At 35.9% G+C, this 25,319-nt stretch overlaps 1 long non-coding RNA gene across 2 annotated transcripts in view; it reads right to left on the reverse strand.

Moving 5' to 3' along the window:
* Positions 1 to 21,066: 21,066 nt before the first annotated feature.
* LOC103875952 overlaps positions 21,067 to 25,319 on the reverse strand; it is a 70,371-nt gene continuing 66,118 nt past the window's right edge. For both annotated transcript variants that reach the window (XR_001892861.3, XR_634980.4), the window contains 2 exons: positions 21,973 to 22,129; positions 21,067 to 21,270 (listed from right to left, as the gene is read on the reverse strand). This is a non-coding gene — a long non-coding RNA (uncharacterized LOC103875952). The remainder of the gene's footprint in view (positions 21,271 to 21,972; positions 22,130 to 25,319) is intronic.

Consider the following 25,319-nt stretch of genomic DNA (forward strand, 5'->3'; position numbering starts at 1 on the left):
AATAATCAGTAAGTAGGCAAGTAGAGAACACAAGATACATAAACATACCTTGTATAAGATATGTGTATGCATATAAACATATGCATATTTCTAAATAGATGATCTGATAGTGGATGTCTTCCTTCAGGTCCCCTAGAAACAGCAGCTAACATGAAAATTCTTATTTAAGATTTAAGTAATTTATTGGGGACCTCTTTCAAGAAAAAGTAATGATGGAAACAGGATACAACTGGGGCAAATAAAGCAAGGGTGTAGTCTCAGATGGAAACTAATTTCAGTCTGATCACATGGGCAAGTTTGGGGACAAAGATTGGACCCAGAATTGTTCCTACTTTGAGGGAAGGAGGTCCATCTTTTATATCTCATGCCAGTTAATCATGGGCCAAGTTCTGCGTCCAGGAATTTATCAGTGGACAGCACTGCCTCCCAGGCAAAGTAACTCCCATTTGGCTAAAGACAAATCTCTAGTAAAAGGAACAGCTGTGAGCTGATCAACACAACAGTAAGAAATGGGGGCACTTGCTATTAAAGAGGAATCAGGGTGAGGCACCAATAGCATCAATTCTAATTTACCACTTGCACCACTCAGAATTATTTTCAAGATCCCTTTCCAGCACTCAGAAGCACCTTCGCTTAAAGTTCGCTCTATCCAGGCACAGCTTCTTTGTGATATTTGTTGCTTACAATTTCTTGGAGACTTTTCTAGAGAGCTACTGGGATAAACTACAAACTTGACTGCTATGGATGATACTGAGGCCATAACTAATACCACTCATCATGTTCTTTCTCCATCTCTTATTCTAGATTCCCCTACTCCTCAGCTAGCACATCTATTTGTCTGGGTGCCTTGTCTGCTGGGTTTACTTAAACCCTCATTCCTGAGAGAACTGAGTGCCTGTTTACCATGCTCCAAAATGACATGATTGATGTACTTGTACATTTAAAATTATAACTAGGCCTGGATGTACCATGAGCCCATCAATGGATCACTTAAGTGCTATAGATGCTCCTACTGTCCACTTTATAAAGCAACACCTCTACTTCCCATGATGATAACAGTCAGTTACCTTATGCTAGCTCCTTTGTTTGCTTCCTAGTCCACTGACGCAACAATCCCAAAGTACCAGAAATAGTCATAGTTTTGAACTTAGCTAACCTCAGTTAGTGAGTCACATCACACAGGAATGTTGGGATTTTTAGGATGCAAGAGATGTGATATAATCTAATTGCCAATATATGGCTGGCTGCTTTCCTCAAAGCATGTTACCACATTTGGGGTTCAGTTTCACTTTCTGTTCCTGGAAGATAAGACCTGCATTGGAAGCAATAGTTAGGACAGTTCAGTTGAGAGGGAGCCCAAGCTGTTGGGTCAAGGAATAGCCTCTGTCTCTACCATAATGAGAACAATATTCATGAACCTAGTTTACTAGCATTGAGATGGCTGATGACAGAATCCAGCTGACATCAACTAGTGAAGTAATTCTCTCCACCTGGTTGTTTACTGCCTCTTCCACAATGGCATTATGAAGTAGTATAGTGATGCTCATACTTTCTGTTCATTTCTGTAAGTCCATACACATTTTTCCCCTCCTTGAACTTCTACTTTCACTCATTATAGGCTCTTCAACAGGGAGCTAAGTTATTTATTGCTCATGAGTTTATGTATACCCTTACTTAAGGCCACTTCTCTCTCCACATTAAGTGAATGACCAGATGTACTTTCCAATACTCTCCCAATTGATAGGATTTTCCTCCACCACTATCTTCCAGGACCTTCCTTGCCTGGAACTTTGTTGCAGAAAAAAAATTCCATCTTGCAATCGTATTTTAAGTTGGCCCTTTCATGAGCTCAGTTTGGGCCTTTTCTTCCTCTCTCAGCTGATAGCTCATGAAGCCACAGGAATGAGTTGAAAGAGTGGTGTCATACAGTTGGTGACATAACTACATGGGTCATCTTTTTGTGAAGATTACTGTAATCTCTAGCATGTTCAATGCCAATCCTTCATGTATAATAGCCCTCTTGTGATAAATTGCTGATTAGCCTACCTCATCTTATATCTTGGTTGGTCTTATAGTAGACAGTACATGAAGGTTACTTTAGTTTCCATAGTCAGACTTTTTTTTCTTTCTTTTTTTTTTTTAATCATGGCATTGTAACATATCATGAGCTGCTTTTCAAATGATACATAAGTTCTTTTCTGCAGATGGCAAGGCCTAGTTCCATAATCTCAGAGGCCTGTGCTGTGATTCTCCTACTAGACTTGCCAGGGGCTCCATTTGGCATCTTTCTTTCCCACAGATGCTACTAACCATGGCACTGCCAGGTTATATGCCTCATGTGGCATAGCTCCTCATAGCTGTTAAAGTGGTCTTTCTTCTCTAGCCTCACTCAAAATGAGCAGGTCCACGTCCTTCCCAATACATGTGTCAATGTAATATTTACAAGTTCAAAATATGCTACCACCAATGGATGTCAATATCAAAGGGCAAAATTTTGAGGAGAAACTGTATGTTGGCATAATCTCGAAGTAGCTTTCCAAAGATATTTATCAATTATAAAGAGAAATATAGTAACTTTATAGTGGTGAAACTCAGCAGATAATACCTGTACCAGATAATCAAGGTTAACACACTAGCAATGAGGCACATCAAAATATTGTGCTCCCTGGTATAGTGTACTGACAAAAAGACAACACTTCTGTGGTATCCTTGCCAAAAAATGCATAATCTCCATATGATCACGACAAAACATCAGACAAATCCAGGCAGACAAATCCAAATATTCGACAAAATGACTTATTAGAGCTCATCAAAAATGTCAAGGCCACGAAAGATAAGAAAACATTTACAAACTATTAGTGATTGAAAGAGACAAAGGAGCCACAATAATTAAATGCATTATGAGATCTTAAATTTGATTCTAAAAGGGTAAAAGAAACATTACGCAGAAAACTGTGAAATTCAAGTAAGGCTTATGGTTTATTAAATTTATTTAGTATTCTACCAATTTTCTGGTTTTGATAATCATACAGTGGTTGTTTAAGTTAGCATAAGGGTATCAAGGTATAGGTTATATGTGAACTCTCTGTATGATTGTTGTAACTTTTATGTAGGTTTTAAAATATTTCAAAATACAATAGTGAAAATAAACAAAACATTTAAAAATGTAATTGGATTAAATATTCACTTTTTAAATCCAAAATGGATTAAAGAACTAGACCAAATTTATGCCACTTTCCAGAAACAAATTTTAAATGTAAGATACAAATAGGTTGAAGTTAAAATGATGTAATACTAAGCACAAGAAAGCTGATACAGCTACATTAACATCACACAAAGTAGACTTTATGACCAAAAAATATTATTACTAGAGACAAAAAGAGATATTTCATAATAATAAAATTGTAAATTTTTCAAGAAGCTACAAAAATCTTAAATATGCAAACACCTAATAAAAAAACTTTGAAATAGGTAGAAAATCAAACAGAAAAAAAAGTCATAGTTGAAGATTTTAATAACCCTTTGTCAGTAATTTGTAGAAGAAATGGGTCAAAATACCAGTAAAGATACAACCCTATTAAACAATCGACCTAACTGACATTTTTAGAACACAACACCCAACAACTGAAGAATACATGCTTTGTTAAAACTAGGAAGAAAATTCTAAGATGGAATAATTTTAAGAGGCTGACAATGTAGAGGTTTCATATTAAGGTAACAAATTAATATTTTACGTGAAGGGCAATGAAAAGACAAAGAAGAATTTTAGCAGGTAAGTAGATGATATAAAGCTGACAATAAATTTTATATTGTTGGTTTGCCAAAATCTACACCAAATGTCATCAGGAGAGTGCTAAGTAAAACATTTAAATAGGTTTGGGCCATGAAGAAGAAATTTCTAAAAATAAAATGAAACAAAGATTATCAGACCAAATAATTTTTAACATGTAAAAATAAAATTTACAGAATGAAGAAAAGGGATGCTTTATAATACTTAGACATGCATTAAACCTGACTAAGAATAAGCAACAACAACAAAAAGAATTCTATCATAATGCCATTCCCAAAGCATCCACACACACACACTCACACACACACAGTCACACCCACACACACCCCCACACACAGAGCTGAGTCAGCAGGAAGAATTTGTTCTGGTTCAGAATCTTTCAAGATATTCGTGTAGGATTAAAGTGATTTTCTAGTTTCCTTGTCTCTCTTGACCACAAAGTCCACGATTCAGTCACTCTGTGATTTTTATCAAACGTTAGTCTTTGATACAGGAAGGGAATGTAAAGATAGTATATTTTATTTTCGGCATTGTTATGTGCTTTGAGATTTCTCTTTTTAAGTACTAGATATTTCTACACCTTCAGTCACAGGGAAAACCCTACAGGCTACTATGCAACCTAGAGGCACATGTTTGGGCCAAGAACAGTTCAAAAATAAGAGCCGTTTGAACACAGAGATCTAACAATGACAAGTTAAAGTTAGCTTTTTCATCCTTTTGGTCTCATAAATTTAAGGAAAGACCTAGATCACACAAAATATTACTTCTTTCCTATAATTTTTCTTGCCTCTATTTTGGTCTCACAGTTTCTTGGGGCTACCCAAAGAAATCCATTTTCTGTCTTGCTGATCACGTGTGTGAAATCATCTTTTAACCTCTAGATTTCCAGGCTAAAAAAACTGACAAAGCAAAAATCTAACCTGACTTGAAATGTAAATGTTGACCCAGTTTTCTCTTTTATCTTGTTCCCTCAGTACTGATTTGTGTGAAATGGGAACAGATGGCAATGTGTTACTTTTGGGGAAAAAAACAAAACAAAACACCTTACCTCTAAAATGCTCCTGTGCACTCAATAACATATTGCCATCAATAACTGTCTCATTTGCTTCATTTAATTACTTTGGTCCAGAATTCTTCGGCTATGCAAGTCAAATAAAAACTCAAAATAGATGGTATTATTCTGGAAGGAAATTGAAAAAATTATGATAATATAAATTATTTTGATAGAAAATTTTAGAGAGTGAAAGCTTTGTATCTCAGGCTGAAGGGCTGTTGAAGAGATGGTCTCAGGGGCAAGTTTCGAAATAAGCCATGAAATTAATAACGTACAACTTTGTATATTCAGCAGCCAACACAAAGCAGTCTTGAAGTGAATCGAGGACTGAAGAACAGATGAGAGTCTCAGTAGACTGAAGGTGTGCAAATGTTGGCTGGCCAGCACAGACACCAGAGTGCGTTACTATGTGTATAAAACAGTTTACTGGAAAACAATCCTAACATTTCAAATTTGCAAATAGAACTGACAAAAAATAATTTTGAGCTGCAAAATAAAAGAGTTCTTTTAGAATAAGAGAGGAGTTCCCACAGGGACTGACTAAAGGGAACAATCAATCGGCTGCTTCTATTTAAAGTCTCCCTGTGTGTACGATTTTCCCTCTAGAGAAAGGGCATGAAGAAATGCTTTAAAATCTCCAGTTCCACAGTGATCACGCTGGAGGAGGAAATTGGGTACTTTCCTTTTTTGCCACTCTTCTTTCCTCCACCTTCTTTCCCTGCCTTTCTCCTTTCCTCCCTCTTTTTCTCCCTCCTCCCCTCCTTCACTTCTCTCCTTTCTTTCTTCCTTCCTCTTTCCCTTCTTCCTTCCTTCTTATCATCCCTCTTGCCCTGCTTCTTCCTTCCCACCTCCCTTCCCTCCCTCCCTCCCTCCCTCCCAACTTCCTTCCTTCCTTCCCACCTTGAAGATTATAAATAATCCCCTTGACTAAATATTAAAAAGCAGTGTCTCCCACTGACCATTGGACATAATGGTGGTAAATTTTAGGTGACTTATGTCAATATGGATCATGGTGGAAACTGAATTCTCCCCAGCTGGTTCAGATGAAGTGAGTTTAAAGAAAGTACTACTCTCAGAGTTTCTGAGGTTGGATCTCACGACAATGGTCCCAAGATTGAATTTTTAAAGCTGTTTTTTTGCTGTAGAATTAACTGGCATTGTGGCAATGCAGTTGTATCAATCAGATCATCATTGACTCATCACTCTTCTGGCATAGGTTCAAAAACCCCTTCTAATATAATGTGCTAATTTTATTTAAGCTACTGGGAAAACTCTTAGTGAATTATTATAAAAGACACTGGTTACATAAAGCATAGCATGATATTTTAGCTATCAGGAGACCTGGGCTTGATTGCTCTCACCCTTCACTAGATATTGAACCTTAGGAAGGTCATGTAAACTTCTGTGAGCCTCAGTTTCCTTATTTATAAAATAGTAATAGCAATAGTTTTTCCCCCGAAGGGTATGAGTATAAAATTAGACAAAATATGTGAAAGTGTTATGAAAGCCATAACTATACTAAGTATTGTTACTGTTTGCCAAATGGAGACATAATTAGAATATTGATCTTAATCTAGTGTATAAAAGGCAGACTTCAGAATCTGCCTGATACCTTTGATTTCTCAGTCTATCATCCAAGGGATTCTTCTGATTCTTTACTGTTTACTAATTGTACTCACCCTTTCTATTCTCAGTACTTCCATTCATAAATGGAGGGTAGTTTTGTGAAGTTTTTTCTTTTTTTTTTTTTTTTGAGACAGTCTCACTCTGTCACCCAGGCTGCAGTGCAGTGGCGTGATCTCGGCTCACTGCAACCTCCGCCTCCCAGGTTCAAGCGATTCTCCTGTCTCAGCCTCCCGAGTTGCTGGGACTACAGGCATGTGCCACCACACCCAGCTAATTTTTGTATTTTTAGTAGAGACAGGGTTTCACAGTGTTAGCCAGGGTGGTCTCAATCTGCTGACTTCATGATCCACCTGCCTTGTCCTCCCAAAGTGCTGGAATTACAGGCATAAGCCACTGTGCCTGGCCAGTTTTGTGAAGTTTTAATGAGATAATGCATTTAAAGCTTCTAGGACAGTATCTGGCACATATTTCTTCTATATACGTGTCATATCTAGAAATCTTTACCTAAAACAAATGACTCTTCTGCAAATATACAATACGTGTTATATATGTTTTAAGTTCCCATTTTAGACTCTACCATAACCTATATTTTGTACCTCAAAATAAATATTTTTCAACAAATTCTTTTGCAAAACTACTCAGGGGATCTCAAAAATTTAGACCAGAGAATTGAAATTACACTGGGATGGAACTAAGCATTGGTTATATAAATTCAGTTCAGCTGATCAGGAGATGAAGGCCATGTATTTTTCTGCTGTGTCTGCATTCTCCATTCTCCAGCCATCATAGCTAAAAAATTCTCTCTTATGTTTTCATCTTTAAAAAAAATTATAGAAAGCTTTTTCTCTTTTTAAGTTTTGTGTCTCTGATACATCACTGATTTGGTATTTTTGAGAATCTGATTCTATTGTTTATTGTTTCTAATGCTGATTTTAATCCTGCTGCTTTGAAATGTTCTTATAACATTTCCCTACCTCAAAGATGTCAAGTTTTCTATTAGCATCTGCCAATTTTTGAGCTCCCTGTTCAGCTGACCCCTTTTGTGTTATCTCATTTTTATCTTTTATAATCTACTATTTTAGAATGTTATTGAGAGCAGATGGTCATTGTTTTAAATTCTGCTGCGAGGTGAGACTCAGACTACCTGGGCTTACACTCCATCTTCGTCATTTACAAAGTCATACAGCTGTGACAATGTTACTAACTTTTTGCTTCAGTTTCCTCATCTGTAAAATGGGAATAATCTCATAATTTATGTGAATTATAAGAGACACTACACATTAAATGTTTAGAACTCTATTAAGCAATAGCTCTCAATAAGTAACTATTATTTTCTTAAACTATCATTCAGAAAAAAAGTATTTTCCCTGTAGTAATTATCTATAGCTCTAGATCTATATACAGATTTAGAGATCTAGATGTGATGATTAATACTGAGTGTCAACTTGATTGGATTGAAGGATACAAAATAGTGATTCAGGGTATGTCTGTGAGGGTGTTGCCCTAGAGATTAACATTTGAGTCAATGGGCTGGAAAAGGCAGACCCACCCTTTATCTGGGTGGGCACCATCTAATCAGCCACCAGCGCAGCTAGAATGTAAAGCAGGCAGAAAAACATGAAAAGACTAGATTGGCCTAGCTTCCCAGCCTACATCTTTCTCCCGTGCTGGATGTCTCCTGCCCTCGAATATCAGACTCCAAGTTCTTCAGTTTTGGAACTCGGACTGTCTCTCCTTGCTCCTCAGCCTGCAGACAGCCTATTGTGGGACCTTGTGATCATGTGAGTTAATACTTAATAAACTCTCCTTTATGTGTGTGTGTGTGTGTGTGTGTGTATGTATTTCAATAGTTCTGTCCTTCTAGAGAACCCTGACTAATACACTAGATTTGTCTCTTTTTATTTCACAGTAAGCTATTGACTCAACTACCTCTGCCCCTCTTCTATTTTAGAGGTATTAAGATTCAAGAGTGGGAGCTTATTCCTGCCCCTAAATTCTGAAATAAATATGAATTTCAGTCTACAAATATAATTTTTGAAGTAATAAAATTTGGCTTACTTTCTATAATTCAACTTAATTTCTAAATGTAGATCTAGAAGAGATTTAGATACCCATATCTAGAGATATAGATATAGACAAATATACAAAAACATATATATGTACACATATTTCTGAATCTATGTATACATGTACATGCATATATATATCTCCTCTTCTGAATTGAGTATTGTGTTTTTAGGCTTCTTCATATTACAGATTAAATATGTAATTAAAAAGTTTTCCACAGACATTATAAGAAAGCCACAGACAGATATTCCTCATGAAAATATATGCTATATTTTAATAAAATGTGCCAATAAAAACCCTACAAATGTTTGCATAGCCTTGTGTGAGAGATAGAGAAAAGAATGGAATTATCGTGGTAACATTGGTTTCTTCAGAGAGATTAAAGTTGGCGAGGAAATCAAGTTCTTCACCTCTGTATTGCTTGAAAACAAATATACACACATTAATTTTTAAAATTTAAATGTTTTTAAATAAATTTTTAAGGGATTCTACTTTATCATTTATGACAAGAGGAAATTTTGAATTCAGCGTACTTATTTAACACCTACTAGGTCTCAGGCCCTATATGTGGTGCTTGGGACACAACAATGAATAAGATACAGTATCAGTCTTCAATGATCCTCAATGTAATTGAGTGAGAACACACGCCTAAACTACAGCTGCAACTAGTGTGCATGGCTGTGAAGAGCATAAACCTCCTTCCTCAGTATGAAAGCACCTCACACAGCATCTGGCACACAACAAATATTATTTAATAAGTGTTTGATGAATGAATAAATGAATGATGTGTATGGTGCAGTGGGACACAAAGGGCAAGTGGACCATTCTACCTGGCAGGTGGGGGGAAGTAGAGTGTAACGGATGCATAGAGCAGATGCTTTAATTCGCCTTTCTGAGTTGTAGGTGTTCATCAGAGCTGCTATGGAGTAGATGTAAAGAACTGCAGGTAAAGTGAGCTGCATATAAAAAGGTGAAACCACATGGTATGATTAGGGAACGGAAGTTCCTCACCACAATTGCAGCACACAGTAAAAAGAGATGGCTGGGTCAGAAAATCTGCCAGGAAAGGAGATAAGGGATGGCTTCATTTGCCATGATAAAGCATGTGTGTTAGAGTGAAGGAGATCAGAGAAAGCACAGGAGGAGGATTGTTACAGGAGAAGGAGTATTCCTTCCTTTGATTACATATATATGGATATAAATTCATATGAATATGTCTATATTATATGTAATATTGTGTGTATATGCATATTTGTATGTGTTAGGATCATGATTGTTCATCATACTCTTTCTCTATTAAATAAGAGACAGGAGGAGAGTAAATGTGAGGTTAGCTTGAGCTAAGGTGCCTGAAGACAACGTAGAGGATTTGTAATTTCTTTGTTTATTGTATGAGTCTCTTGGGTCATTAGGAAAAGGTACCAAGAAAGAAAATCATAGCCAAATGGTGGTGCTTATATTCTTATCCTGATGTCTAGTCATGGAAGGAATGACACAGCAGTTGCTCAGAAAACAATGTCATGACTGTCCCTTTGAACTTCAGGCTTTTATGATAATGGCCTCAACACTTGCATTGAAGAAGCAACTGTCTCCTGTAAAATACCAACACTCACAAGTAAATATGAATGTGCAAATTAGAGTATCCAGAATTCATTTTTATTTATCTTACACAATTTTACCTCGTTCCAACTGGGAACATATTTTGACACTGATAACCTAAATTCTATTGACTTGAGAGTTTCAGCAGGAGAAATGGGACAATTAGGACATTTTGCCAAATTATTTCTCTTTTTATTTCACAGTAAGCTGTTGGCCCAACTGCCTCTGCCCCTCTTCTATTTTAGAGGTATTGAGATTAAAGAGTGGGAGCTTATCTCTGCCCCTAAATTCTGAAATAAGTATGAATTTCAGTTCACAAATATAATTGTTGAAGTAATGAAACTTGGTTTATTTTCTGTAATTCAACTTAATTTCTTACACAGAGCCCCTATACCACCACTGATGGAAACCTTGATCTCATAAGCTTTGAGGATTTATTTCCTGTGGTTCAACTCCAGCTTCCCTTCCAGAATCTTTCGCAAGGCAATGTGGTTGGGGAATACAAGTGGAGGAAGGGGAAGCAATCTGCTATCTAGTCACTTGGGCATGCTGATCTTCTCTGGAACATCCATTATCTCCATCTGCTTGGTTTCCTTCAGATTCAGAGATTCTCTGCTATTCTGAGCTACTATTCAGGCATAAAAATCCTTTTCCATATTGCATACAGGGAGCTACCTGCCTTATGGGCCTCATGGCCAATTTTTCCTTGGGCTTTGTTGTCTTGCAATGTACAGTTTTTCCTCTGCATTTGAGACACATAGACCACTCTATTTCATTTCTCATTTCTCCCCCACCCACCCCAACCCAGAGTTCTCTTTATAAGGATATTTGCTGTGTGTGTGTGTGTGTGTGTGTGTGTTGGGGGGTGTTGTTTTGTGTACTAGTTTATTGCAAAATAACCCATCTACTCTTTAAAATTTCTTCTTCCAAGTGTTCAGATATATTTTTTTAAACCAAAACTCAGAAAGACTCATGGGGGGTTAGGGGGTAAGAAAAGGAGTGTATCTCAAAATGTTTGCTCACCATGTTTTTATCTATCATAGCCACCCGTTTTACTGGACTATAATAAAATTGGTAAAGAACTTTGGCATGCATAAATGTCCTTTTGTTGGGAGGAGGACTCCTATCACACACCTACCAACTCAAGCTCAGTTTGATTTAACCAATGCTTACTGAACTTTTCCTGTTTGTAATGTACTTTGCATAACACAAAGTTGAAGGAAAATAAGATGCTTGTCCTAGAGGAATTTGCAGTCTAGTGAAGAAGAAAGACTAGAACATAAATAACAGTAATGCAACACCTGAAATGATTAATCAGCTCACAAGAGTCATAAACAAAAATCTCTGACTGTACTGAGAAGGCAATTAATTTAAATCAGGTAATTGAAGAATACTTCCAACCAGCATTGAGTCATAGTCCACCAGCAAAGAGAATATTAACAACTCTCTGGGCATTTCTTTTGCTCTCTGGGTAATTTGGAGTTGGTGTGCAGAGGATTATTCTGGTTCTTCAACTCCTGCATAACAGCATTTGTGTGCTTTGGAGAGTCCACAGCTTAAAGGTAGTTTTTTGCTAAAGGATTCTTCTCATACATCTTCACTTACTGTTAGAGGTCCCCCTCGCTCCCATCTCACCCCATCCATCAGTCATTATCTGCTTTTCTAAAGCTTATGCAGTTCAGAATCTAGGTCAGTCTTTCCCTTGCCATCTTGTCTTCTGGTGGTTGCGGTAATATGGGTTTGTTCCTCTCTGTATTTTTTTTGTGTGTGTTTCCATTAGCTCTTTTTCCCCCCCCACCTGAAAAATTGATTTCAAATTTTGAAGAAGTTGGTGCTTGGCATTTTCTGCTAACTACACTTTGGTCAAAAGCCTTTGGAAAATGAAATGGTCACATGACAGAAAAGGAACACGAGATTTCCTTTAAAAATGTGAAAACCTTAAGTGTATATTACAAAGTGAAAGAAGCCCATCTGAAAAGGCTACATATTGTATGATTCCAACTCTACGGCATTCTGGAAAGACAAAACCATGGAGACAGTAAAATAAAATAAAAAAAAAATCAGTGCTTGCCACAGGTTAGGATGGGAGGATGGGATGAATACACAGAATACAATGTTTAGGACTGTGAGACTATTCTATATAACGCTATAAGGATAGAAACGTCATTATACATTTGTCCAAACCCATAAAATGTGCACCAAGCGTGAACCCTAATGCAAACTATGGACTCTGGGTGATAATGATGTATTAATGCAGGCTCACCAATTGTAACAAATGTAAGACTCTGGTGGGGGATGTTGATGGTTCGGGAGACTGTAGGTGAATGGGGTAGAAGGGAACTCTGTACTTTCTACTCAATTTTGCTATGAAACTAAAAGTGCTCTAAAAAATAAAGTCTGTTCAAGAAGCTAAAAAATTAGTATGCACTGTTCTCTCTGCCCCACTTCTCACAAATTAGTGATTGCTCTCATACTCAGTCACAGTACTGTCTTCTGATTGTGTATGAGTCTCTGTTGTCTGTCAACCTTGGTGAGTGAAATTGTCTTTCACTTGGCAGAACATAAGTGGTAAGGAAAATCTTTGACTATCTTGGTCCACATGAAAAAAAAAAAAAAAAAAAAAGATTCACTTGATTTTGCTTCCTGCAATAAGTATTGTGCCTTGATGTATACTTCAAAGAGACATGGCACAGATAGAGAAAGGGCAAAAAGAAAGAAAAAAAATCAATATGGGAAAATATCATTTCTGATTGCTGTGAACCATTTCAATGTTCCCTATTTGTTTTATCACTCAAAGAAAGGCTCTGATGGTATACAGGCTTATTTAGCACCATAGAAAATGTGTGTTTATGATGCCGAGAGAAGACAGTCTGTCCTGGCCAGTCACCATGGTAACTTCTAAAAGCAAAGATTATGTCTGATTAGGTTGCCCTTCTCAGGAGGAAGTGACCAGAAAAAATCTTTTGAAAAGTTTAAAATGAAAGGTAGGAAGATACTGGTACTAATTTTGCACAGCTGTTCTCCTCCCTGACTCCCTTAATAAGAGTGACTCATGCTATTTTCTAGAACCTTTTTTTCAATCCCATAGAGAGCTTCCAAAGACATCCTCCCCTTGTTGAAAATGTACCTCAGCTCAGTCCTTTGTGGTTATTGTTACCACAGCGCGTAATCAGAATTCCTGATACCTTTGTGATTGCCTGTAAAGAGATTAATGAATGTTCCAAAAGAAACAATTAAGGAAATAAAAGAAGTGAAACGTAATCTGCTCTGAAGAAGTTGTGAAAGGAAGCAAAAACTCAATCATGCCCTTCCTTCAGTGATTTGGAAGGCAGGCAAACGTCAGCAAGGCGGAAGTATTGAAGAAACCGGAAGACTACTTAATGTACTTAATGTTAGAGTTGTTTTGTGGAAGTTATTAGTGCTCTTTGTATTAAAAATAATCCTTTTTGAGCAAGATTTGGTATTTTTCTCAAGTTTCTACAGCTAATACTAGTGCCTTTAAAGTACGGGGTACATCAGTTATTTTGCTTTCTATTTCATTTTTTACACAATGTAATAAGTGAAATTATTGGGCAGTTGCTAACATAAAGAGAAGTATCAAGTAGAGGAAATGATAGGTTTACTCCTACTTAACTGAGATGATATATTCTTACTGGACTGATAGAATATTCTGGACTGGCAAGCTTAGAGATAATTTATATAAAGTCTGCAAAATATTTGTAAACATTTTGGTGTTTAATAAACCTAAAAAATGGGTAGCATTAAATGTCACTGTAATCATTTACATGGTAAATGTGATTATTTATTCAATATATTGCAAAAAAAATCTGCATTTGAGCAAAAGATAAGAGTCATTCTTTTCTCTCTTTGTATTGAAAGTAAATAGTTTTTAAAATTATACATGATTATTATAATAAATCTGTGGGAAATGTGGTAATATAAAATTAAAACTGCACAACCCCTTTGCCTACAGGTAGATTTCCACATGTGTACATGAAATGTGTTAGATGATTGAAGCAAAAGATACAAAGCTCTCTAAATGCACTCTGTGGGCACCAGGTTTAAAAATTATGATGTATCCATATGATGTAACACAATGTTGTTTTCAAAAAGAGTGAGAACGTGCTATATAGGCCAAAAAGGAATATTCTCCAAATACCTTAAATGATGATGCAGCAAATAGATAGTGTTTATGATGTGTCAGATATATTCTAAATGCCTTTTGTGTAGCAACTAATTTGATCCTCAAGACAACTCCATTAAGTAAATACCCTTATAAGTCCTGTATTATAGAAGACTAAAGAGAAGCACAGGAAAGTTAGGTAACCTGACCAAGGTAACACAGCTAGTAAAGGATAATGACAGGTTTTGATCCTACAGTCTGACTTCAGAGTCTGCTGAGCAATACTGTAAAGCAACTGTCAGAGTAGTGCATGTAATATATTGCTAGTATATGGTTAAAAGAATATATATATGCATACACACATACATATAAATACATACATACATATACAGTTGATCCTCATTATTCATGGGTTCTTCTACTTCCTAAAATATATTTGTATTAATAACTCCAAAATCAATACTTGCAGAACTTTCTAGGTTAAAGAAGGCAATGCTCTGCCTTCTTATTTCAGCTTCCATAGTATAAACAAGTGTCCTTTTCATGGTCTATTTAGTGCCAAATGTGTCTAATTTTGGGGCTTTTTTGCTAGTGATTTTACTGTTTAAAATTTCCCCCAAGCATAGTGCCGAAGTGCTGTCTACTGTTCCTAAGCACAAGAAGGCTGTGATGTGCCTTATCGTGAAAACATGTGTGATAAACTTTGGGTATGAGCTACAGTGGCTGTGAGTTTAATGTTAATGAATCATAAATAAGATGCCTTCAAACACAAAAACACACACAACAAGATTACGTATGGATCAGATGATGACACTGTTGTGACCAAAGGCTTTCAGAAACCTACCTCTGTATTTCCCACTGGGGCAATGGTACAGTAGTAACTAATTCAGTGTTCACGAAGACTATAGAACACACCTACTGAAAACAAACAATACATATATATATATGTACATATTGCCTAGCAAAATCTTACAAAAGTGATGAACTATAAACTGTGGGTGTCTTTGAGAGGGAAATTAAGGTACTGGAGTTCAGAAATGAAAGATACAGTTTTCACCTTAAGAAATTTTACCATGTATATTCTTTATGAAAATATTTTTATGTAAACTGTACAGAGAAAGAAAAAGTTTTCCAAACTTCTGCCTAATCCCAACTTCTTGCAAATAGTTTCATAAATAATTTTTAGGCTTTTAAAATACAAACGGAAATATATTATTATATTCTATAACATCTTTCTTTTTTAAACTTTATGTGCTGAACTTCTTTCCAAGTCAAAACGTAAAGAACTACCTATTTCTCCCTTTCTATGTCCTACCAAAAAGAAATAAAGCCCCACAGTCCCACCCTGAGAACAGAATCATGAATTTCTTTTTCTAGACTGTCCACCTACAACTGGCATTTCTACAAGAGTCCTGTAACAACATTTTGAAGATAAAATCATGCCATGACTCTGAAATCGAAAGTACAGAACATATAAGAAAATAAATCAAGAAATGAGGGGAATCTCCTGAAAGGTTTTGCTAATGTTTATATTTTCACTTCTTAGCTCCAAACAGAGAATTGTTATAACAATGGAAAAGAACATAATTTACTCCAAGTCAATCACACATTAGGCATTTTCTAGATTTTATCTGGTCTTCATACTACTAGAAGGTGATATAATTATTCCTATTTGCTGATAGAGAAAATAGGCTCTGAATGATTAGGCAGCTTTTGCAAATCAAACCATGTCTCTTGAAAGCAGGATAAGGAGCCCTTTCCTATGCTCATCTTCAGGTGAATGTCTATGAATATGTTTGTACCAATTCTACTATTTGACTGTCGTATCTGCAGGTTACTGGACCAGTTTTTATTGTGATACTTAAATTATACAACATTAAATGGCCTCCAGTGTCCTCAAAGGCTGCCTAGCAGACGTAATGTGAATATCCCAGAACATGCTAATCAGACTTTTAGAGTCACAAATACACACCACTCATTGTATTAGAAACTGAAACTCTAACTTTTTCAGTACTGCTCTTCACTAGGGTTAAGATTTTGATTTTGCTGTTTAAAAAAAAACAAAAACAAAACAAAACAAAAATGACCTCCTTAAGATATTGACACCTTGGCTTAAAGGAAAAAAGTGCTGCAAACTTGGAGCTACTTAAGATAATGGCTTCTAGAACCGAGTTAAGCTGAATACAAATGAAGTCAAGGAACTGTTCTCAGGATCGTGCTGTATTTAAATTAGACCTACTGGCATATTTAATGTTTGAATTGTAATACTCACTGATGTCCTCTAGAGGGAGAATGAAGCAAGAATAGGCAAATTATTTATTTTAAAAACTGGGTGAATTTGAGTAATCCTGAAAATGGTCCCTTAACGGAAAGAAGTCATTTAACCAAATCTGTCATAAACAAACCATAGACTGGTTAATTTTATTGTGGTATATTTTCTAAGTAGCTGAATTAGCTTCTATAATAAAGACCCTATTTTTAGTTTTCTATTAATTTTGAATTAGAAAAAAAGCTACATGCACACACCTACAAAATTTCACCCACTTTACTACTTACACATTGCAAAAATGTCTATATTGTAGCACAGATAATGACCTGCTTAAAACAGTTTCTAAAAACTGTGCATTTCATTCTTAGTATTCATAAAATAAACACAATGCCCATCTACCCAAATATAGTGTGACACAGCCTAAGAAAAGGAGGCATTCTGCAAAGCAAACGACCAAATGCTACATAAAATATTTCATAAGGTTAAATATCAGAATAATTATTCTTTTCCCGTCACAATTTTCTTAAGATGGTCAATGTTCTGCTAAAATGACCCAATCTTTTAAAGTTTGGAGACCTAGAGAAAAAGTACCAAAATAAGTGTTTATGTGCATTGTACAAGAGCTGAAATCCAGGTAGCTTCACTGTTATTACAGAATCTGAAGAAATAAACATCCCACGGAGATGAGATCACTATCTCCAGAAATAAAGGTTTCCAAAAGAAAAACAATTGTGAAAGGAAATTATCCTCTTTACTAACAATATGGTGATCAGCCATTCCCGCTTTCTCCTGATGATGAGGTGATGTCACCGGTCAGAAGCACTGGCCTATTTTCTGTACTGCCTATGGTGGGTTGGATTGGATGAAAATAAACATCTTACATAACAGGCCGGCTGTGCTCTCTGTCTCTCTTTTTTTTTTTTTTCCAAAGAGATTTTCCCAGCATGAATTCAGTGTGTACAATTAACATTGGCCAAATTTCAGCTGAAAAATCTGTTAGGTTTATAAGCAGATTAACAAATACAGCTTATGTATTCTGCCTCCCATTCCTCTACCAGCCCAGCTCCTTTATACACACACACACACACACACACAAACACACACACACAGGCACACACACACCACCACCATCACCACTGACATCACCTCACTCCCACCACCTCCACCCTCCTGTAATCAAAACAGCTTTGTACCAAGAGAGAAGGGACAGCAGGCAAGTTAAAATTGAAATTGGTTTTTGAACAATAGAAACAAAATAGAAGATTGCAGATTAGAGCCATCTTCTTGTCCCAGTAATGCAAACCAGACCCCCCTCGGTGCTTATTTTCTCAGAATTGAAGAAGACAAATCAAAGATTATGAAGCTAACCAAAAAGATGCATGCCTCTGCTAGTGGCGTTTATAGTCATGAAAAGAGCAAAGCCAGAAGTGGGTATTTTCAATTGTCATTTGTAATAATTAGCAAAAAATACTGCAGTTTTCTGTCACAAATCTTGTTGTATATGGAGGGATTTATTAATCTTTAAGCTTTGGTATTTATTGTAGAGGCTACTTATAGAGAGGAAACATAAAACTAAAGGACTCAGCTTGATTTTCCTAATTCCTGAAGGTACAATAAAATCAGAGATGCCAAAGATCTGAAAGAAACATGTGCTTGAACAGCCTGGGTAGAAACTCATTTAAAATCAGCAATATAATTCACAGTGGGGTTTGGATGGAATACTTTAACTGACCTAGTGGTCTTAGCTTCAGAGAAAATCCATCATACAGTCTAAACTCAGTAAATATCTTAATATCTACAATACGCCTAACAAATGGCAAATATCCATTACGTTAAATAGTATGGAGTTAAACTTGGATGATGAGATAATTATTTGCATTGTTAAGTAATAAAAACCATTACTAATTTGCAGGTCAAGATAGAAAAATGATTCAGAGTGAATGCAAAGGAGATGATGGATTAAGATTATCTGATCCTTCTTGTCACAAAAAATAATCACTATTTTTCTAACTCAAATAAGAGCCACATTGAAAAGGGCTGAAATGCAGCTCTCTTTTACTTGGTGCATATACACAATGTCAAGTCAAGAAAGGCAGTCCTGTGCCTGTGTATGCCTTACTGTATATCCATTTACAGTTGACTATCTGTGTGTACAGGCTACTCTATCTCTTAGAATATGCTTCAGTATATATATGTACTTAATATATATAAGTAATGCCCATTTGTTTGAAGATAGAATATGCCTGTGAAGAATTAACTGTAATATTTTAGAAATATAATTAAATTTACATTCCAAATATTTGCATTTAAATCCCAACTTTGATTGTTACTCACAGTAAAACCTTAGACAATTAATTGTGCTTCTCTAATCTTCAGTTCTCTCATCTGTAATGTGAAGACAATCATGCTCTTAAGGGATGTTGGGAGGAAAGAAAGAAAACACACGCAATGGATCTAACACTGTGCATAGCGAATAGCTGAATAGCCATGTATGTGTGTGTATGTATGTGTATAGATACACAACTTTGAATGATCAAAGCAATATATATTCATTTAGTAATTTTGCAAGGAAGCAAGATTGAATGAATATTTAACAATAAAGGAAAAATATAGCGGTTTAATTTCTTTGAACAATTACTTATTTACCTGGCTTAAAGGATGATATGACACATAATTTTTGAATATGTACAGCTATTTGCATTGAGTGGGTAGTATTCAAATTAATTTCCAATCGTTGAATGAAACAAATATTTTTGAATGTTTACTTTATGTTGAATAATAGAACAAGGAAAGAAAAATTATTTCAGCAGTTTATTGTCTTCCAGGTGATTTCAAAGTTTTGGGAGAGGTGATACATTAAAGAAACAATTACAAGACACTTAGTAATTATTTTATTATGTCAGATGTAAGTGTTCTAGCAGCCAAAAAGAAATGTTGGTAAATTAAAAACAGTTACTGCTTTTCTATGCACTTATAAAATGGCAAAATCTGTTTATTTTATGAAAGAAAATTCTTTATGAATATCTAATACAAAATTATCTAATATGATCTCTTGAAATATTTTCTATAAATTTAGGAGAATAATGTTTCTTGAAGTGTTTTTTGACAGTATTAAAAAACTCAAATCTCAGAAGGTTTACAGCTGAAAAAATTTAAAAGAAACAGCAAAAAAGATGAACATCTTCAGATAAATATACTTCTAACAAGTTAGTATCTTTAAAAACTACAAGTGCAAAATAGTAATGTATATAAAATATTTTCAGGTTATAGTTCTGTGAGGAAATTAAAAATGTGGAATCATGGTCCTTTTTTATAAGCTTTGAATTACCATTGTTAAAACTGGCAGTGAAAGCTTATTGATTTTACTAGAGTTTTATTTTGCTATTTCTGAGAAAATTCTAACTGGAGGAAATGTAGGTTCTATACACTCTGGAAAAGAAGGAAGAAATCCAGCTTTTTCTTTGTGTAGAATCTCAAGTCCAGATGCTGGTTTTTTTCTTCATGAAAATTCATAGTGTATCTATTATAGCTTCCTAATTAAAGTCACACATGTATGAATAATGTTTTGAAAATCAGTCACTATCCACTTTACATATGTTAACATATATTATGTTTTAGAGTCATTTTTTGCCAAATAGCTCAGTGTGCTACATAAGTTACATAAAGTAGCAGTACTACTAATGTTTTGCTCATTGATTAGCTTCAGGAATTTTAAAATGATGAAAAGTGAAAAAGCTACGATTTAATAGTTTCTAAAATCCAACTAAATTCTGTGACTATAAAAGTGTTGTTTCATTTTCTTATGCTTCCAAATAGCTGTACCTTTTAATTAATTCAATAAACATAATTTTTAAATATCCACTTAGTGCCAGTCACCCTTGAAAACATCTGGACTGTATATGTGTGAAGAAAACTGACAAAAATGGCTGAGCGCAGTGGCTCACACCTGGAATACCAACATTTTGGGAGGCCGAGGCAGGCAGATCGCCTGAGGTCAGGAGTTCAAGACCCGTCTGGCAAACATGGCGAAACCCCATCTCTACTAAAAACACAAAAATTAGTTGAGCAAGGTGGCAAGTGCCTGTAATCCCAGTTACTCGGGAGGCTGAGGCTGAGCCAGGAGAACTTCTTGAACTCAGGAGGTGGAGGCTGCAGTGAGCCGAGATTGGCCGCTGCACCCCAGCCTGTGTGACAGAGCTAGACTCTGTCTCAAAAAAAAAAAAGGAAAGAAAAAAAAAAAAGAAAAGAAAAGAGAAAAGAAAAGAAAAGAAAGCTGACAAAAATATTTCTACTCTAGCTTCCATTCTGGATCAAGGGGTAAGTTAGAAACACAACAAATAAGTTAATTGTGTAACATACTAGAAATTGTGTAACATACTAGAAATTGTATAATGTAGGTAGAAATTGTATAACGTATGTAACAAAACTGCACATTCTACACATGTATGGCAGAACTTAAAGTATAACTGAAAAAAAAAAGAAAAGAAAAGAAAAGAAAGGAGTAAATGCGGTGAAGAGCCACAGAACAGGGTGAATGGTTGGAGAAGGAAGTGTTATTTTAAATGAAACCCTCAGGGTTTGCCTAACTGAGAAATTAACATTTGAACAAAGATGTAAAGGAGGTGAGAGAGGTGAGATTTGAATGTTTTACTGCTATTAAACAGTGCAGTACCAATTATCAGGAGTCTGGCTCAGTCACTAACTGCAATTGGTGATTCTGGCCAAGTATTTTACTTCTTTACCTGTAAAACAAACACAATAAAAATATTTACTCAAGATTGAGGAGAGGGAGTGTAAGACCATCTATTGCACAAATACGTTACTAAATGCCAATGGGGACTAGGCACACAAAATGAACAGTACACAATCTCATCCCTTCAGGAACTCATGTTCATTTCAATAATGATTACATGCTAGCAATGAACAATGAGAGTGTATTGCAAGGCTTTTTGGAGATTGCCATGTATTTTGCAATTGAATGGATATTGGAATGCAAAATTGCCTTTCTGATTTGTCCTCCTCTTAGAGCTGTGTATCACTGAACCTGACTGACTGGATCTTCTTAAAGCTTCTCATTGGCTGTTTCTTTCCTTCTGTAGCTTCTCCTACCTCTCAGTCACTCATTCTCTATTTAATTCACTGACTCTTCTTATTCTTTGATATCCTTTATAAATAATATATCTTAATAATTCTTTTTCAGTCCTCTTTGTGTTTCTTTGTGCATTCTCTCTGTGGATAATTGAAATGCTACTGATTTTAAATATCAGTTCTAAAGACACAGCTATCTCTCCATCTTACCCAAATTCTTAATTGAGATGTAAGACAAGTCTGCAGATAGAGAATAAAATAACTTTTATATCGCTACAGTTAAGAAGGAGGACTCAGCTTTATATGGGGAGCAAATGGATCAGCTAAACGGCCCTCACAACTCCCTGCCCACTTACCACAAATGGGGACCATGGCAAGTCTCTCCATTTTGAGTATCCTCTTGGGATCCCAGCGGGCAGTGTCAATTTGATCTGAAGCCTCTGTACCAACAGCAAAAATTTTGCTCTGTATTCCTTTTTACATCCCAAAGTATGTCCAGCCATGTTGTGCAACCTAACATGTTGGGGATTCGCCAATAAAATTAAAGAACCACATTAGGATACCCATATGATAAAAACAAAATAAAGATTATCCAGTAAAAAATTTAACCCCAATAGATAGATAATCGAAATGTGACTATAAGCTCCCTGATATTATAAAATTACCAGAGAGAGGTTGAAGATTCAATAAAATTTCAATAGAATTAAAATCAAAATCAAATTCCACATGAATTAAAAGTTCACAGAAAAAAAGAGTCAAAAATTCATCTCTGTATGTCCTACTCTTCATGGTTGTGGTTGGAGATGTTCTCAATGCCTGGGTAGACTTCAGGCTCCCTTAAAAGTTCAAGCCTAGGGTGGCATGGATATGGTTCTTTCATATATGATTCTTTCTTCCATATATCAGAATTTTATGCCTCATTTTTTAATGTAGAGATAATGTATTATTTATGTTTCCATTGAGGGGTGATTTACAAATAGTGTCATATGCAGATCTTAAGTGTATAATTCAAGCAGTTTTGACAAATATATACACCCACACTTGCATTAAGAAGTAGAATATTTCTGTCACTGCAGAAAATTCCCTTGAGCTGCTTGCCAAGAAATTCCTGTTCATGAAGAAGTGGCCATTGTTCTGATTTCTCTTACCAAACATCAATTTTGCCTGATCTAGAAAGATGTGTACACAGAATCATAAAGTGTGTACTCATTTATGTTGTTATATGTATCAATAGTTCATTCCTTTTTATTACAGAGTGATATTCTACTGCATAAATATATCACGGTGTAATTTTTTTTTTTTTTAATTAATTCTCCTGTTGATGGATTCTGAACTGTTTCCAGCTTCTTGGAGTTTATGATATATACATAATGAACTTTGGATCTAAATACTTTCTGTTGGTTCAGAGCCTACATATATATATATATATATATATATATACACACACACACACACCCACACTTGCATACACATATATATATGGCAGTATTGTACAAGGATTCTAGTGGGTAATTTTTCATTTTTCTTGGATGAATACTTAGGAGTAGAATTCCTGGGTATATGGTAGAAGCATATTTAATTTTACAATAAACTATCAAATAGATGTATCATTTTATACTCTTATGGTAATACTGAGAATTTTGGTTATTCATTGTCTTTTTAATTTTATCCAATTGTAGGTGGGCAGCAGTATCTTATTGTGGGTTTAATATTTTTATCTCACAGTAATGGCATCCAAACATCCAAGATTATTACAGCACTGGACTCAAGTCAGTTAATTTTTTTCAGACAGTACAGTCCCCAGCTCCTAGAATAGCTTTTCTCTTATGTAAAATTAGAAACTTAGTACTCAATGATATATTAAAAAACACAGCAAAACTCTTTTACATTATTTGAGCAAAGGAAAGCATAGAAGGGGACATTCTGCTTGTTTCTAGTGTCATTAGGATGCAGTCTAATCCATCCATAATCCATAACCAATGGACTTAATCTCAACTGAGAGAAACCTACCAGCAAGATGATAAATTAAATCCTAAGCATTTACTCTTTACGGGAAAGCAAGATCTACTATGTTTGATACTTCTTAATTTTCTCCTTAGTTCCACCATCTCCCACAGGTGGCCGCCAAGGTCACCTTGTTCATCTGACTAAGCTAATGGAGAGGACTAAAGCAGAGAGGAAGTTCACCAGGAAGGTTTATATGAGACAGGGCTGAACATGGTACCATTACCACTCATATTCTATCAGCGAAAACTCAATCATGTGGACCTAGCTAACTGCAGGAGAGACTGGAAATACGATCTAGATGCAACCTAGAAGAAGAGAAAACAGGTCAAAACTAGCTAGTAGTCTCAGCACACTCATTCTAGCCCGCAGTGCCAAACCTTACGGTGACTGTAATGATGCTCTACACCAGCCCGCACACTGAAATTGCCTGCTAATTGCTAAAACCATCAACAGTTTGCCAAAATCTGCTTGGCTGAAGTCCTTTGACACAATCTAAAAAGTGTTCAGACCTTTACTGAACTTCCTTTATGCGCCTTCACCACCTGAGCACTTTTGGCAAGCCCAAGTATCTTTGCTGTGGTCTGAAAGCCTTTCTTGAGGCCCTTGTGTACTCAGGTTGCTGTCTCTATAGAAAGATCCCACTTGGGTGTGACAAACCTATTATAGTCTGAGGTCACTCACTTAAGTAAAAACACCTTTGACCCAAAGTTTTAAGCTTTCGTTCAGGCTGCGGCAGTTTAAAGCGGATCCATATAACCTTTTAAAAGTCACCAACATCAAAACATCCGGCCTGCATATAAAATTTAAAGCCCTAAGCCGTATACTCTGGCAACACCAGATGCTTCATCACTCACTATGTATATTTTGCTCCCCTTAATTATTCTTGTTTCATTTTTCAATGTTCCCAGCCAACATATATATATTACAAAAATGCTGGATCTTGATACCGCTTTTTCCAAAAGCCACAATTCTCAAATCCTCACCCTCAGCAGCAGAAACTGTCTCAGCACAAGGATTAGTAGAGGGGAAAGTGACTGAAAGCACAGACTGACTTCCAAGGATGGACAAGGGCCAAGCATGCCGAGTTTCTTCTCGCATTTAACAACCATGCCTCCATTCCCTGGTTCTGAGTACATGGAGAGATAGGAGTTCTTGTAGTTGAGCTTCCGTAAAACGGAAGTTAACACCTATGAAGAAGTGGCTCCCTGGCCCTATACCAACAAGGGCAGTCTATTTATCTGGCCCCTATCTCTTTCCTAAACTGATCTAGAACCCTTTTTAGAAATCACTCAGTGACTTTCCATTGCTTTTAAATGTCAAAATGCTTTCACTAGGCCACAGGCCCTGCATAAACTTTCCCCAATCTGGCTCAACTTCATTCCTTCTTCACCTTCCCTGTCACTACCGCACACCAGCCAAATTGACTTTCTTTCATATCCTTGAACTAAGCAAGCTTATTTCTGCTTATTTCAGGACTTTTGAATGTGACCAGAACGATCCCTGTGTCCCACTTCCCTTCACCCATTGTCCAAACTTTTTATCTAATTAATGCCCACATATCTTTCAAGTCTCAGCTTGAATGACACTTATTCAGATGAGCCTTTATTGACTCCTTAGAGGGTACCAGGTTTCCCTTCATATTTAAGTATCATCTTTAATTTCCTGAAAGAACTTACCACAGTTGAAACTACTTAAT

The sequence above is a fragment of the Papio anubis genome, chromosome 9, assembly GCF_008728515.1.
Source record: "Papio anubis isolate 15944 chromosome 9, Panubis1.0, whole genome shotgun sequence".
Classification (NCBI taxonomy): domain Eukaryota; kingdom Metazoa; phylum Chordata; class Mammalia; order Primates; family Cercopithecidae; genus Papio; species Papio anubis.